Raw genomic sequence first — 13,310 nt, 5'->3', positions numbered from 1 at the left:
TACTTTATTTCAGAATTGTCATTGCTGTTTAGCTTGCCTACTGCGAAGTGTTAGTCTCTGTTGTTGTGCTATTCTGTGTAGGATTGTCTGCCTGAGCAGGTAAAACCCTTACCCTATCCCACCCGAAACATGTAGAAAGAGCAATCTGTTAGTTTTATCTGAAACTATCTGTGTTCAGAAATGCTACTGCAAAGAGGTAGTCGCTTTTGCTGTTGTATCGTTTGCCTGAGCAGATAAAACTTAGCCAAACTCATCCCTAACCGAAAGATGTAGAAAGAGCAATCTGTTAATTTTATCCAAACCTTTCAGTTGGAAAAGCTCAGTACTTTCCATTAGAAATGACTGTCATGGATAGCTTGGCTACTGCGAAGAGTTATTCTCTGGTGTGGTATTTTTTTGTGGGATTGTTTGAATGAGCAGATAAAACCCTTACGCTTAGCGAAATATGTAGAAAGAGCCGTCCAGTAATTTTATCCAAAACTTTCACTCCGAGAAGCTTGGTACTTTCCATCAGAAATGCCATTGCCGTGGTTAGCTTGGCTACTGCGAAGAGTTAATCTCTGTTGCTGTTGTATTCTCCGTGCAATTGTCTACCTGAGCTGATAAAACCCTTACCCTAACTGAAACCTGTAGAAACGGCCTCCGTGAATTTTTTTCCCGAAACTATCACCCAGAAGCTCGGTACTTGAGAAGAGCAGTGCCATTGCTGTGTTTAGCTTGGCTACGGCGAAGTTAGCCTCTGTTGCTGTGGGATTGTCTGCCTGAGTAGGTAAAAAAAAAACCTTACGCTAACCAAATCGAAACATTGTTGTAAGAGCATATTTAAATAAGATCCAAAACTGTCTCTCCGAGAAGGCTAGTACTTTCCATCAGAAATGCCATTGCCATGGTGAGTCTCTGTTGCTGTGAGATTGTTTGCCTGAGCAGATAAAACCCTTACGCAAACCCTACCTCAACCAAAACATGAAGAAAGTCATCAGTTAATTTGATCCAAAATTGTGTCTACGAGAAAGTCGGTACTTTATTTCAAAATTGTCATTTCTGTGTTTAGCTTGACTACTGCGAAGTGGTAGTCTCTGTCGCTGTGGGATTGTCTGCCTGAGCAGATAAAACGCTTACCCTAACCCAACCGAAACATGTAGAGAGAACCATCAGTTTATTTTACCCAAAACTATCGCTGCGACAAGCTCGCTGCTCTCCATCAGAAATGCCATTGCTGTGGTTGGCTTGGCTACCACCAAGACTGTCTGTTGCTGTGGTATTTCTATGGGATTATCTGGCTGAGCAGATAAAACCCTTGCTCTTAAGTGAAACATGTAGAAAGAGTCATCTGTTAATTTCATCCGGAACTATCACTCCGAGAAGCTCGGTACTTTCCATCAGAAATGACTTTGCTGTGGTTAGTTTGGCTACTATGAAGAGTTTGTCTCTGTTGCCGTGGTATTTTTTGTGGGATTGTCTGCCTGAGCAGATAAAACTCTAACCAAAAGATGTGGAACGACCCAATCCTTAATTTTATCCAAAGATTTTATTCCGAGCAGCTCGGTACATTCCATCTGAAATGCAATTACTGTGGTTAGCTTGTCTATCGAAGTTATTCTCTGTTGCATTGGTATTCTCTGTAGAATTTTTTGCCTTAGCAGGTAAAACCCTATCCCAACCGAAACATCTAGAAAGAGCAATCCGTTAATTTTATCTGAAACTATCACTCCATGTTCAGAAATGCTACTGCGAAGAGGTAGTACCTGTTGATGTTGCATTGCTTGCCTAAGCAGCCAAAACTCTTAGCCTAACTCATCCCTAACCGAAAGATGTAGAAAGAGCAATCTATTAATTTTATCCAAACCTTTCAGTTGGAAAATCTCAGTACTTTCCATCAGAAATGACTTTGTCATGGATAGCTTGGCTACTGCTAAGAGTTATTCTCTGTTGTATTTTTTTTGTGGGATTGTGTGACTGAGCAGATAAGTCCTAACCCAAACCTTACCTCAAGTGAAACATGTAGAAAGCGCTCTCCTTTCATTTTATGCAAAACTTTTACTCTGAAAAGCTCAGTACTTTCCATTAGAAATACAAATTGCCGTGGTTAGCTTGGCTACTGCGACAAGTTGGTGTCTTGCTGTAGGATTGTGTGCCAGAGCAGATGAAACCCTTACCCCAACCCTAACCGAAAGATATAGAGCCATCCGTCACGTTTAGCCAAACCTAATCCTACTTTCGGGGATAAGTTCTTTAGTTTTTATCGTGAGAAATGTTTTTCTAAAGTGAGTCCCGCCACCCACGATGATGAGCTGGGGTGCTTCTTCCTGAGCGCTAAGCGGGTACACAGAAGTTATTTAATCACAAGCTCTGTGCTTTAGGTGACGTTCAATGTTCCTTTTATGGGAGCATCAAGAGAAGGGGCATGTTCTGAGTGGTAAAAAGGAAAAAAGTGCAGAAATTCATCAATTTGATCTAAACCTAATCCTAAAGCTTAGTCTTAACTCTTAAAACATTAAATTGCAATTGCAGAAAAGTTCAATTTGAAAAAAAACACTTGTATTGTTCCAAACCCCACCAACAACTTTTCAAGTTTAAAACGGGATAAAGTAATCAAGATATAAGACGATGGGAGATCAGTTGTAACGAATAAACACCCAAATTGCCCTTAGACTTAACCAATCAAACTCTATCCATATCCCTAACCCTAATTCTGGGGGTATTTCTAGTCCAGCACTTGGGCATTGGCGGTGGTGCTCGGTTGACATGTGTTGGCTCTGGCATTCAACCCTAACCATAAAGTTAACCTAGTATTTTCAATCTGAAATGCCGTCGCCGTGGTTAGCTTGGCTACCGCGAAGAGTTGGTGTCTGTTGCTGTGGGGTTTACTGTGGGATTTGCTGCCTGAGCAGATAAAACCTCTACCCTAATACAAACCCTAACCCAACCCAAACGTGTTGAAAGAGCCACCTGTTAATTTTATCCAAATCTTGCATACCGAGAAGCTCTGTAATTTCCATCAGAAATGCTATTGTTAGCTTGGCAACCTCCAAGACAGTCTCTGTTACTATGGTATTATTTGTGGGATTAATTCTTAGCAGGAGCCAAGCTAACCACGGCAATGGTATTTCTGGTGGAAGATACTGAGTGTTTCGGAGCTTGTGGTTCGGATATAATTAGCGGCTGGCTCTTTCTACGTCTTTTTGTAAGGGTTGGGATAGGTTTAGTATAAGGGTTTTATCTGCTTAGGCAGGCAATCTCTGTTGCTGTTGTATTTCTGCGGGATTGTCCGCCTGAACAGATAAAACCCTTACAACCAGGGATGGGTATCGTTTGGATTTTATCGGTTTGGTACTTTATCGATACTCTTATCGATTCTTAATTATTATGCAAGAAAAAAAGATACTTAAGAACAGAATCGACATTGCTTTATTATTCCATTATATAACTTTATATAAATATAAACAAATATTTATTCAGCAGCAATGTTTTAAATGCGTCTGAATTATAGATTTTATAATCAGCATTCAACAACAACAACTAAGATAAAAAATAAAAGTAGATAAAGAAAAAAATATATATAAAAAATAATTTTTTACAGCAAAAGGCTAACGGAAGTTCAAACAAACAAGAACCTAGAACATTATCCTAACAGCTCTTCTGCAGAAAAATCAACATATCTGCGTTCTCCGGCAGGAGTCGTGATCTCTCCTGACTTAGTGTCCCCGGCTATTAGCCTAGCTAACTCCGTATCTATGGCTTATATATTTGTAGCTAAACAATTAGCTAAGCAATTATATTTTATTTATTGGCCTATTCGTAATTGGTTATTAGCCTAGCTAACTCCGTATCTATGGCTCATACGGCTTACCTGCAGTGGACGTGGATGGAAGCAGTGGAAAACGCCGCATTTCTGCAGATTAATACCATGTTTCGACAAAAGATGTTTCGACAGATTGCTTGTATTGCCACCCTTACTGGCAAATGATTCGTTGCCCTTGTGGCAACGAGCGTTGTTGTCATCGACTTTTGAAAAATATACCCGAACTTTTGAACGTTTAGTTCTCTCCGCCATGATGAGCGCTTGAGCAGAGCTGTGTGAGCGAGTGTGTGGAGCACAGCCCCGCCCCTCGCGCAGTAAGACAGCGAGACAGAGATGGAGAAAACGGCAAACAAGATTATGTTCGCGACGTTTAAATTTCTCGAAAAACACAATTGCCACAATATAAATCTCACTCCATGATTTCTCGAGTACCTACCGACTACCGATAGCAGAACCGAAAACGTCGGATCTTAAAAATGCTCCGGTTTTTACTAATTTAGAACCGGGTTTCGGGGGGCATCCCTACTTAGAACTAAGCGAAACATGTAGAATGAGCCGTCCATTAATGTTATCCAAAACTTTTACTCCGAGAAGTTTGGTACTTTCCATCAGAAATGCCATTGCCGTGGTTAGCTTGGCTACCATGAAGAGTTGGTCTCTGTTGCTATTGTAATATCTGCTGGATTGTCCGCCTGAACAGATAAAATCCTTTGTATAAATGAAACGTTTAGAAAGAGCCGTCCATTAATGTTGTTCAAAACTTTCACTCCGAGAAGCTTGGTAATTTCCATCAGTAATGCCATTGCCGTAGTTAGCTTGGCTACTGTGAAGAGTTAATCTCTGTTGCTGTGGTATTCTCTGTGCGATTGTCTGCCTGAGCTGATAAAACCCTTACTCTAAGTGAAACATGTAGAAACAGCCTCCATGAAATTTTTTTCCGAAACTGTCACTCAAAGTCGGTACTTGAGAAGAGCAGTGCCATTGCTGTGTTTAGCTTGGCTACGACGAAGTTAGTCTCTGTTGTTGTGGGATTGTCTGCCTGAGCAGGTAAAACACTTAAACTAAACCAACCGAAACATGTAGAAAGAGCCATCCGTTTATTTTAGCCAAAACTATCGCTGCGAGAAGCTTGCTACTCCATCAGAAATGCCATTGCCATGGTTGGCTTGGCTACCACCAAGACTGTCTGTTGCTGTGGTATTTCTTTGGGGTTATCTGGCTGAGCAGATAAAACCCTTACTCTTACGTGAAACATGTAGAAAGAGTCGTCTGTTAATTTCATCCGGAACTATCACTCCGAGAAACTCGGTACCTTCCATCAGAAATGACTTTGCTGTGGTTAGTTTGGCTACTATGAAGAGTTGGTCTCTGTTACTGTGGTGTTTTCTTTGGGTTTGTGGGGCTGAGCAGATAAAACCCTTACCCTAACCCAAATCCTACCTCAAGCGAAACCTGTAGAAAGCGCTGTCCGTTAATTTTATGCAAAGCTTTTACTCTGAGAAGCGCTCTACTTTCCATCAGAAATACCATTGCCGTGGTTAGCTTGGCTACTGCGACGAGTTGGTCTTTATTGCTGTGGTATTGTCTGCCAGAACAGATAAAACTCTTACCCCAACCGTAACCAAAAGATATAGAGCCATCCATTGAGTTTATCAAAACCTAATACTAATTTCAGAGATAATTTCTTTAGTTTTTATCTTGAGAAATGTTTTTCTAAAGTGCGAGTCCCGCCACCCACCATGATGAGCCTGGGGTGCTTCTCCCTGAATGCGAAGCAGGTACAGAGAAGTGGTTTAATCACTCACTCTGTGCTTTTGGTGACCGTTCAGTGTTGCTTTTATGGAGTTATCAAGAGGAAGGAGCATGTTCTGTGTGGTAAAAAGGAGGGAAAAAATGTAGAAACTTATCAATTTTATTTAAACCTACCCCTAAAACTTAGTCCAAACCCTAAAAACATGACTATTGTAGAAGTGCAATTCAATAAAAGAAACCCACTTGTATTGCTGCAAACCCCACCAACAACTTTTCAAGTTTAAAACGGGATAAACCAATCAAGAGAGAAGACAATGGGGGATCAAGTGTAAAGAATAAACAACCTCCAAACAGATCCTATACCCAATCCATCAAACTCTCTCCAAATTTGTAACCCTAAACCTGGGGGTATCTGTAAGCCAGTATTTGGGCATTGTTGAGGCGCCTGGTTGACATGTGTTGGCTCTGGCATTCAATTCTAACGCTTACCTTTCACTCGGAGAAGCTTAGTATTTCCCATCAAAAATGCCATTGCCATGGTTGGCGTGGCTAACATGAAGAGTTAATCTCTGTTGCTGTGGGATTTTCTGCCTGAGCAGGTAAACCCTTTACCTTAACACAAACCCTACCCTTACGTGTTGAAAGAGCCGTATGTTGATTTTTATCCAAACCTTTCACACCGAGTAGCTCTGTACTTTCCATCAGAAATGCCATTGCGGTGGTTAGCTTGGCAACCGCCAAGACAGTCTCTGTTGCTATGATATTCTTTGTGGGATTAATTCTTGGCAGAAGTCAAGCTAACCACGGCAATGGTATTTGACGGAAAATACTGTCACGGCGCTTAAGGTTTGGATATAATTAACGGATGGCTCTTTCTACATCTTTCTGTAAGGGTTGGGATAAGTTTAGTATAAGTTTTATCTGCTCAGGCAGACGGTCTGTTGCTGTGGTATTGTCTGTGGAACTACTTTTGAGTAGGAAAAATCCTCACTGTAACCCTACGCAAACCCTGGCCAAAAGATGTAGAAAGAGACGTCCATTAATTTTATCCAAAACTTTCATTTCGAGAAGCTCGGTACTTTCCATCAGAAATGCCATTTCCATCAAATTATGCAAACCTAATCCTAACCAAAAGATTCAGAAGACTACACTTTCAGCGGTCATTTCTGTCGTTCTTGGTTTGAAAAATGTTTCTAAGTGTGAGTCCGCCACCCACGATGATGAGCTGCGGTGGTTCTTCCTGAGCATGAAGCAGGTACAGATAAGTGATTTGATTAGAAGCTCTGTGCTTTTGAGGCAAAGAGCGTGCTCTGAGTGGTAAAAGAAAAAATTGAGACAGCCATCAATTACTTTTATTTTAAACCTAACCCTAAAAACAAACTGCAATAGCAGTGAACTTCAATTAAAAAAAAATCATTTATAATGCTCCAAACCCCACCAACAACTTTTCAAGTTTAAAACAGAATAAACGGTGGATAATCTCAAGTTGTGTGCTTTTGAGTCAAGATGCATCCTCTGATTGGTAAAATGGAGAAATCTATCAATTTTATTGAAACATAACTCTAAAAACAAACTGCCATAGCAAAGAACTTCAATTTTAAAAAAAAACAATCGTTTATAATGCTCCAAACCTCACCAGCAATTTTTCCAAGTTTAACACGGGATAAACTAATCAAGATATAGGACAGTGGCATATCAGTTGTAAAGAAGAAAATTGAACCCATCAATCTCTCCATAACTCTCATATTGGGGTATCGCTAAGCCAGCGCTTGGGCACTGTCCGCCTGAGCAGAAAAACTTGACCCTAAACTCACACTTCGTCAACCAAAACATGTAGCAAGGACCATCCGTTTTTTATCCAAAACGTTTACTACGAGAAGCTTGGTTCTTTCCTTCAGGAATGCAATTGGCGTGGTTAGCTTGGCTACTGCGAAGAGTTAGTCTCTATTGCTGTGATATTCTCTGTGTGATTGTCTGCCTGAGCTGATAAAACTCTTACCATAAGTGAAACATGTAGAAAGAGCCGTCCATTAGTTTTATCCAAAATTTTCACTCCAAGAAGGTAGATACTTTCCATCATAAATGCCATTGCCGTGGTTAGCTTGGCTACTGCGAACAGTTAGTCTACGTTGCTCTGGTATTCTCTGTGCGATTGACTGCCTGAGCTGATAAAACCCTTATACTAATTGAAATATGTTGAAAGAGCCGTTCGGTAAATTTATTCAAAATTTTGTACTAAGAGTACCTCTACTTTCCATCATAAATGCCATTGCCGTGGTTAGCTTGGTTACAATGAAGAGTTAGTCTCTGTTGCTATGGTATTCTCTGTGCGATTATCTGCTTAAACCGGTAACGCACTTACCCTAACCCAACCAAAACATGTAAGAGCCATCCGTTAATTTTGTCCAAAACTTTCACTCCAAGATGCTCGGTTTTTCCTTCAAAAATGCCATTGCCGTGGTTACCTTGGCTACCACGAAGAGTTAGTCTCTGTCGCTGTTGTATTTCTGAGGGATTGTCCGCCTAAACGGATAAAACCCTTACTCTAAGTGAAACATTTAGAAAGCATTCCGTTAATTTCATCCAAAATTTACAGTCCGAGAAGCTCGGTTCTTCACTTCAGAAATGCCATTGCCGTTGTTAGCTTCGCTACTGCGAAGAGACAGTCTCTGTTGCTGTGGTATTCTCTGTGCGATTGTCTGCCTGAGCAGATAATGCCCTTACAACTAAGCGAAATATATAGCAAAAGCCGTCCAGCGATTTTATCCAAAACTTTTACTACGAGTAGCTTGGTACTTTTCATCAGAAATTCCATTTTCGTAGTTAGCTTGGCTACAATGAAGAGTTAGTCTCTGTTGCTGTTGTATTTCTGCGATTGTCTGCTTAAACAGGTAACACTTACCCTAACCCAAACAAAACATGTAGGAAGAGCCGTCTGTTAATTTTATCCAAAACATTCACTCCATGAAGCTCGGTTCTTTGCTTCAGAAATTCCATTGCCGTGGTTAGCTTGGCTACCACGAAGAGTTGGTCTCTGTTGCTGTTGTATTTCTGAGGAATTGTGCGCCTAAACGGATAAAACCCTTACACTAAGCGAATTATGTAAAAAAAAAAAAAAAAAGCCAGGCATTAATTTTACCCAAATCTTTCCCTCCAAAAAGCTTGGTACTTTCCATCAGAAATGCCGTTGCCCTGGTTAGCTTGGCTACCACGAATAGTTAGTCTCTGTTGTTGTTGTATTTCTGTGGGTTTGTCCGCCTGAACAGATAAAACCCTTACCATAAGTGAAACATGTAGAAAGTGCCATCCATTAATGTTATCTAAAACTTTCACTTCGAGAAGCTTGGCACATTCCATCAGGAATGCCATTGCTGCAGTTAGCTTGGCTACTACGAAGAGTCATTCTCTGTTGCTGTGGTGTTCTCTGTGCGATTGTTTGTCTGAGCTGATAAAACCCTTTCGCTTAGCGAAATATGTAGAAAGAGCGGTCCAGTAATTTTATCCAGAATTCACTCCGAGAAGCTTGGTACTTTCTTTCGGAAATGACTTTGCCATAGATAGCCTGGCTACTGCTAAGAATTATTCTTTGTTGTTGTAATTTTTTGTGGGATTGTCTGACTGAGCTGATAAAACCCTTACACTAAGCGAAATCTGTAGGAAGAGCCGATCAGCAATGCGACTACCTAACCCTCTCACTACATGTTCTGTTGCTGTGGTATTGTCTGTTGGATTGTTTGCCTGAGCAGATAAAAATCTTGGCCTAACTCATCCCTAACCGAAAAATGTAGAAAGAGCCCTCCATTAATTTTATCCAAAACTTTCACTCTAAGTAGCTCGGTTTTCTTTCACAAATGACTTTGCCATCGATAGCCTGGCTACTGCTAAGAATTATTCTCTGTATTTTTTTGTGGGATTATCTGACTGAGCTGATAAAACCCTTACAACTAAGCGAAATATGTGGAAAGAGCTGTTCAGCAATGTTATCCAAAAGTTTCACTCTGAGAAGCTTGGTACTTTTCATCAGAAATGCCATTGCCGTAATGAGCTTGGCTACTGTGAAGAGTTAATCTCTGTTGCTGTGGTAGTCTCTGTGCGATTGTCTGCCTGAGCTGATAAAACCCTTACCCTAAGTGAAACATGTGGAGACGGCCTGTCAATTTTTTGCCCCGAAAGTATCACTCAGAAGCTCGGTACTTAAGAGCAGTGCCATTGCTGTGGTTAGCTTGTCTACGACGAAGTAATTCTCTGTTGCTGTGGGATTGTCTGCCTGAGCAGGTAAATCCCTTGCGCCAACCAAACCGAAACATTGTAGAAAGTGCATACGTTAAGATCGAAAAACTGTCACTCCGAGAAGCTTGGTACTTTCCATCTGAAATGTCATTGCCATGGTGAGCTTTGCTACTGCGAAGAGTTAGCCTCTGTTGCTGTGGGATTGTCTGCCTGAGTAGGTAAAACCCTTACGCTAACCAAATCGAAACATTGTTGTAAGAGCGTATTTAAGATCCAAAACTGTCACTCCGAGAAGCCTAGTACTTTTCATCAGAAATGCCATTGCCATGGTGAGCTTTGCTATTGTGAAGAGTTAGTCTCTGTTGCTGTGAGATTGTTTGCCTGAGCAGATAAAACCCTTACGCAAACCCTACCTCAACCAAAACATGAAGTAAGTCATCAGTTAATTTGATCCAAAATTGTCTACGAGAAAGTCGGTACTTTATTTCAAAATTGTCATTTCTGTGTTTAGCTTGGCTACCGCGAAGTGGTAGTCTCTGTCGCTGTGGGATTGTCTGCCTGAGCAGATAAAACACTTACCCTAACCCAACCGAAACATGTAAAGAGAACCATCCGTTTATTTTACCCAAAACTATCGCTGCGACAAGCTCGCTGCTCTCCATCAGAAATGCTATTGCTGTGGTTGGCTTGGCTACCACCAAGACTGTCTGTTGCTGTGGTATTTCTATGGGATTATCTGGCTGAGCAGATAAAACCCTTACTCTTAAGTGAAACATGTAGAAAGAGTCATCTGTTAATTTCATCCGGAACTATCACTCCGAGAAGCTCGGTACTTTCCATCAGAAATGACTTTGCTGTGGTTAGTTTGGCTACTGTGAAGAGTTAGTCTCTGTTGCCGTGGGATTGTCTGCCTGAGCAGATAAAACCCTTACCGTAACTCTACTCTAACCAAAAGATGTGGAACGGCCCAACCCTTAATTTTATCCAAAGATTTTATTCCGAGCAGCTCGGTACATTCCATCTAAAATGCCATTACCGTGGTTAGCTTGTCTATCTAAGTTATTCTCTGTTGCATTGGTATTTTCTGCCTTAGCAGGTAAAACCCTAACCCTATCTCAACCGGAACATCTAGAAAGAGCAATCCGTCAATTTTATCTGAAACTATCACTCCATGTTAAATGCTACTGCGAAGAGGTAGTCCCTGTTGATGTGGTATTGTCTGTTGTATTGTTTGCCTGAGCAGGCAACACTCTTAGCCTAACTCATCCCTAACCGAAAGATGTAGAAAGAGCAATCTGTTAATTTTATCCAAAGCTTTCAGTTGGAAAAGCTCAGTATTTTCCATCAGAAATGACTTTGTCATGGATAGCTTGGCTACTGCCAAGAGTTATTCTGTTTTTTTTTTTTTGTGGGATTGTCTGACTGAGCAGCTAAGCCCTAACCCAAACCTTATCTCAAGTGAAACATGTAGAAGGCTCTCTCCGTTAATTTTATGCGAAACTTTTACTCTGAAAAGCTCAGTACTTTCCATCAGAAATACCATTGCTGTGGTTGGCTTGGCTACTGCGATGAGTTGGAGTCTTGCTGTGGTATTCTCTGTAGGATTGTGTGCCAGAGCAGATGAAACCCTTGCCATACATAACCGAAAGATATAGAGCCATCCGTTAAGTTTAGCCAAACCTAATCCTACTTTCGGGGATAAGTTCTTTAGTTTTTATCGTGAGAAATGTTTTTCTAAAGTGAGTCCCGCCACCCACTATGATGAGCTGGGGTGCTTCTTCCTGAGCGCTTAGCGGGTACAGAGAAGTTGTTTAATCACAAGCTCTGTGCTTTAGATGACGTTCAATGTTCCTTTTATGGGAGCATCAAGAGAAGGGGCATGTTCTGAGTGGTAAAAAGGAAAAAAGTGCAGAAATTCATCAATTTGATCGAAACCTTAGTCTTAAATCTTAAAAAATTACATTGCAATTGCAGAAAAGTTCAATTTGGAAAAAAAAAACAAACGCTTGTATTGTTCCAAACCCCACCAACAACTTTTCAAGTTTAAAACGGGATAAAGTAATCAAGATAAGACTGGGAGATCAGTTGTAACGAATAAACACCCAAATTGCCCCCAGACTTAACCAATCAAACTCTATCCATATCCCTAATCCTGGGGGTATTTCTAATCCAGCACTTGGGCATTGGCGGAGGTGCTCAGTTGACCTGTGTTGGCTCTGGCATTCAACCCTAACCATAAAGTTAACCTAGTATGTTCAGTGTGAAATGCCGGAGCCGTGGTTAGCTTGGCTACCGCGAAGAGTTGGTCTCTTGTTGTGGGATTTGCTGCCTGAGCAGGTAAAACCTCTACCCTAATACAAACCCTAACCCAAACGTGTTGAAAGAGCCGTCTGTTAATTTTATCCAAATTTTGCATACCGAGAAGCTCTGTACTTCCCATCAGAAATGCCACTGCAGTGGTTAGCTTGGCAACTGCCAAGACAGTCTCTGTTGCTATGGTATTATTTGTGGGATTAATTCTTAGCAGGAGCCAAGCTAACCACGGCAATGGTATTTCTGGTGTAAGATACGGAGTGTTTCGGAGCTTGTGGTTTGGATATAATTAGCGGCTGGCTCTTTCTACATGTTTTTGTAAGGATTGGGTTAGGTTTAGTATAAGGGTTTTATCTGCTGAGGCAGACGGTCTCTGTTGCTGTTGTATTTCTGCGGGATTGTCTGCCTGAACAGATAAAACCCTTACCATAAGTGAAACATGTAGAAAGAGGCGTCCATTAATGTTAACCAAAACTGTCACTCCGAGAAGCTTGGTACTTTCCATCAGAAATGCCATTGCGGTGGTGAGCTTGGCTACTGCGAAGAGTTAATCTCTGTTGCTGTGGTATTCTCTGTGCGATTGTCTGACTGAACAGGTAAAACCCTTACATCTAAGCGAAACATGTAGGAAGAGCCATCCATTAAGGTGGTCCAAAACTTTCACTCCGAGAAACTTAGTACTTTCCATCAGGAATGCCATTGCCGTAGTTAGCTTGGCTACTACAAAGTTTTTTTTCTGTTGCGGTGGTATTTTCTGTGCGATTGACTGCCTGAGCTGATAAAACCCTTACAATTAAGTGAAACGTGTAGACGGAGCCTTCCATTAATTTCATCCAAAACTATTGCTTCAAGAAGCTTGGTACTTTCCATCAGAAATGCCATTGCTGTGCTTAGCTTGGCTACTGCGAAGAGTTGGACTTTGTTGCTGTGGTATTCTCTGTGTGATTGTTTGGCTGAGCTGATAAAACCCTTACAACTAAGCGAAAAATGTAGAAAGAGCCGTCCATTAATTTGATCTAAAACGTATACACTCAGAGGCTTGGTACTTTCCATCAGAAATGCCATTGCCGTGGTTAGCTTGGCTATGACGAAGTCTGTTGCTGTTGTATTTCTGCGGGATTGTCCAACTGAACAGGTAAAACCCTTACAATTAAGCGAAACATGTAGACAGAGCCGTCCATTAATTTTATCCAAAACTATTACTCCAAGAAGC

At 41.1% G+C, this 13,310-nt stretch overlaps 3 non-coding genes and 1 pseudogene across 3 annotated transcripts; all 4 read left to right on the top strand.

The window, feature by feature from the left end:
* The first annotated feature begins 2,205 nt into the window (after window positions 1-2,205).
* On the top strand, window positions 2,206-2,418 carry LOC130114823 (small nucleolar RNA U3). The gene has a single exon (XR_008810434.1). It is a non-coding gene; the product is annotated as a small nucleolar RNA U3 (small nucleolar RNA).
* A 3,040-nt stretch (window positions 2,419-5,458) lies between these two features.
* Window positions 5,459-5,679, top strand: LOC130114821 (small nucleolar RNA U3). The gene has a single exon (XR_008810432.1). It is a non-coding gene; the product is annotated as a small nucleolar RNA U3 (small nucleolar RNA).
* A 1,016-nt stretch (window positions 5,680-6,695) lies between these two features.
* LOC130114841 (small nucleolar RNA U3) lies at window positions 6,696-6,873 on the top strand (annotated as a pseudogene).
* A 4,591-nt stretch (window positions 6,874-11,464) lies between these two features.
* Window positions 11,465-11,677, top strand: LOC130114824 (small nucleolar RNA U3). Its single transcript, XR_008810435.1, has one exon. It is a non-coding gene; the product is annotated as a small nucleolar RNA U3 (small nucleolar RNA).
* Window positions 11,678-13,310: the final 1,633 nt, after the last annotated feature.

This window comes from Lampris incognitus, chromosome 6, assembly GCF_029633865.1.
Source record: "Lampris incognitus isolate fLamInc1 chromosome 6, fLamInc1.hap2, whole genome shotgun sequence".
In the NCBI taxonomy this organism is placed as follows: Eukaryota; Metazoa; Chordata; class Actinopteri; order Lampriformes; family Lampridae; genus Lampris; species Lampris incognitus.
The sequence above is the reverse complement of the archived record's forward strand: the minus strand, read 5'-3'. Positions and strand labels throughout refer to the sequence as shown.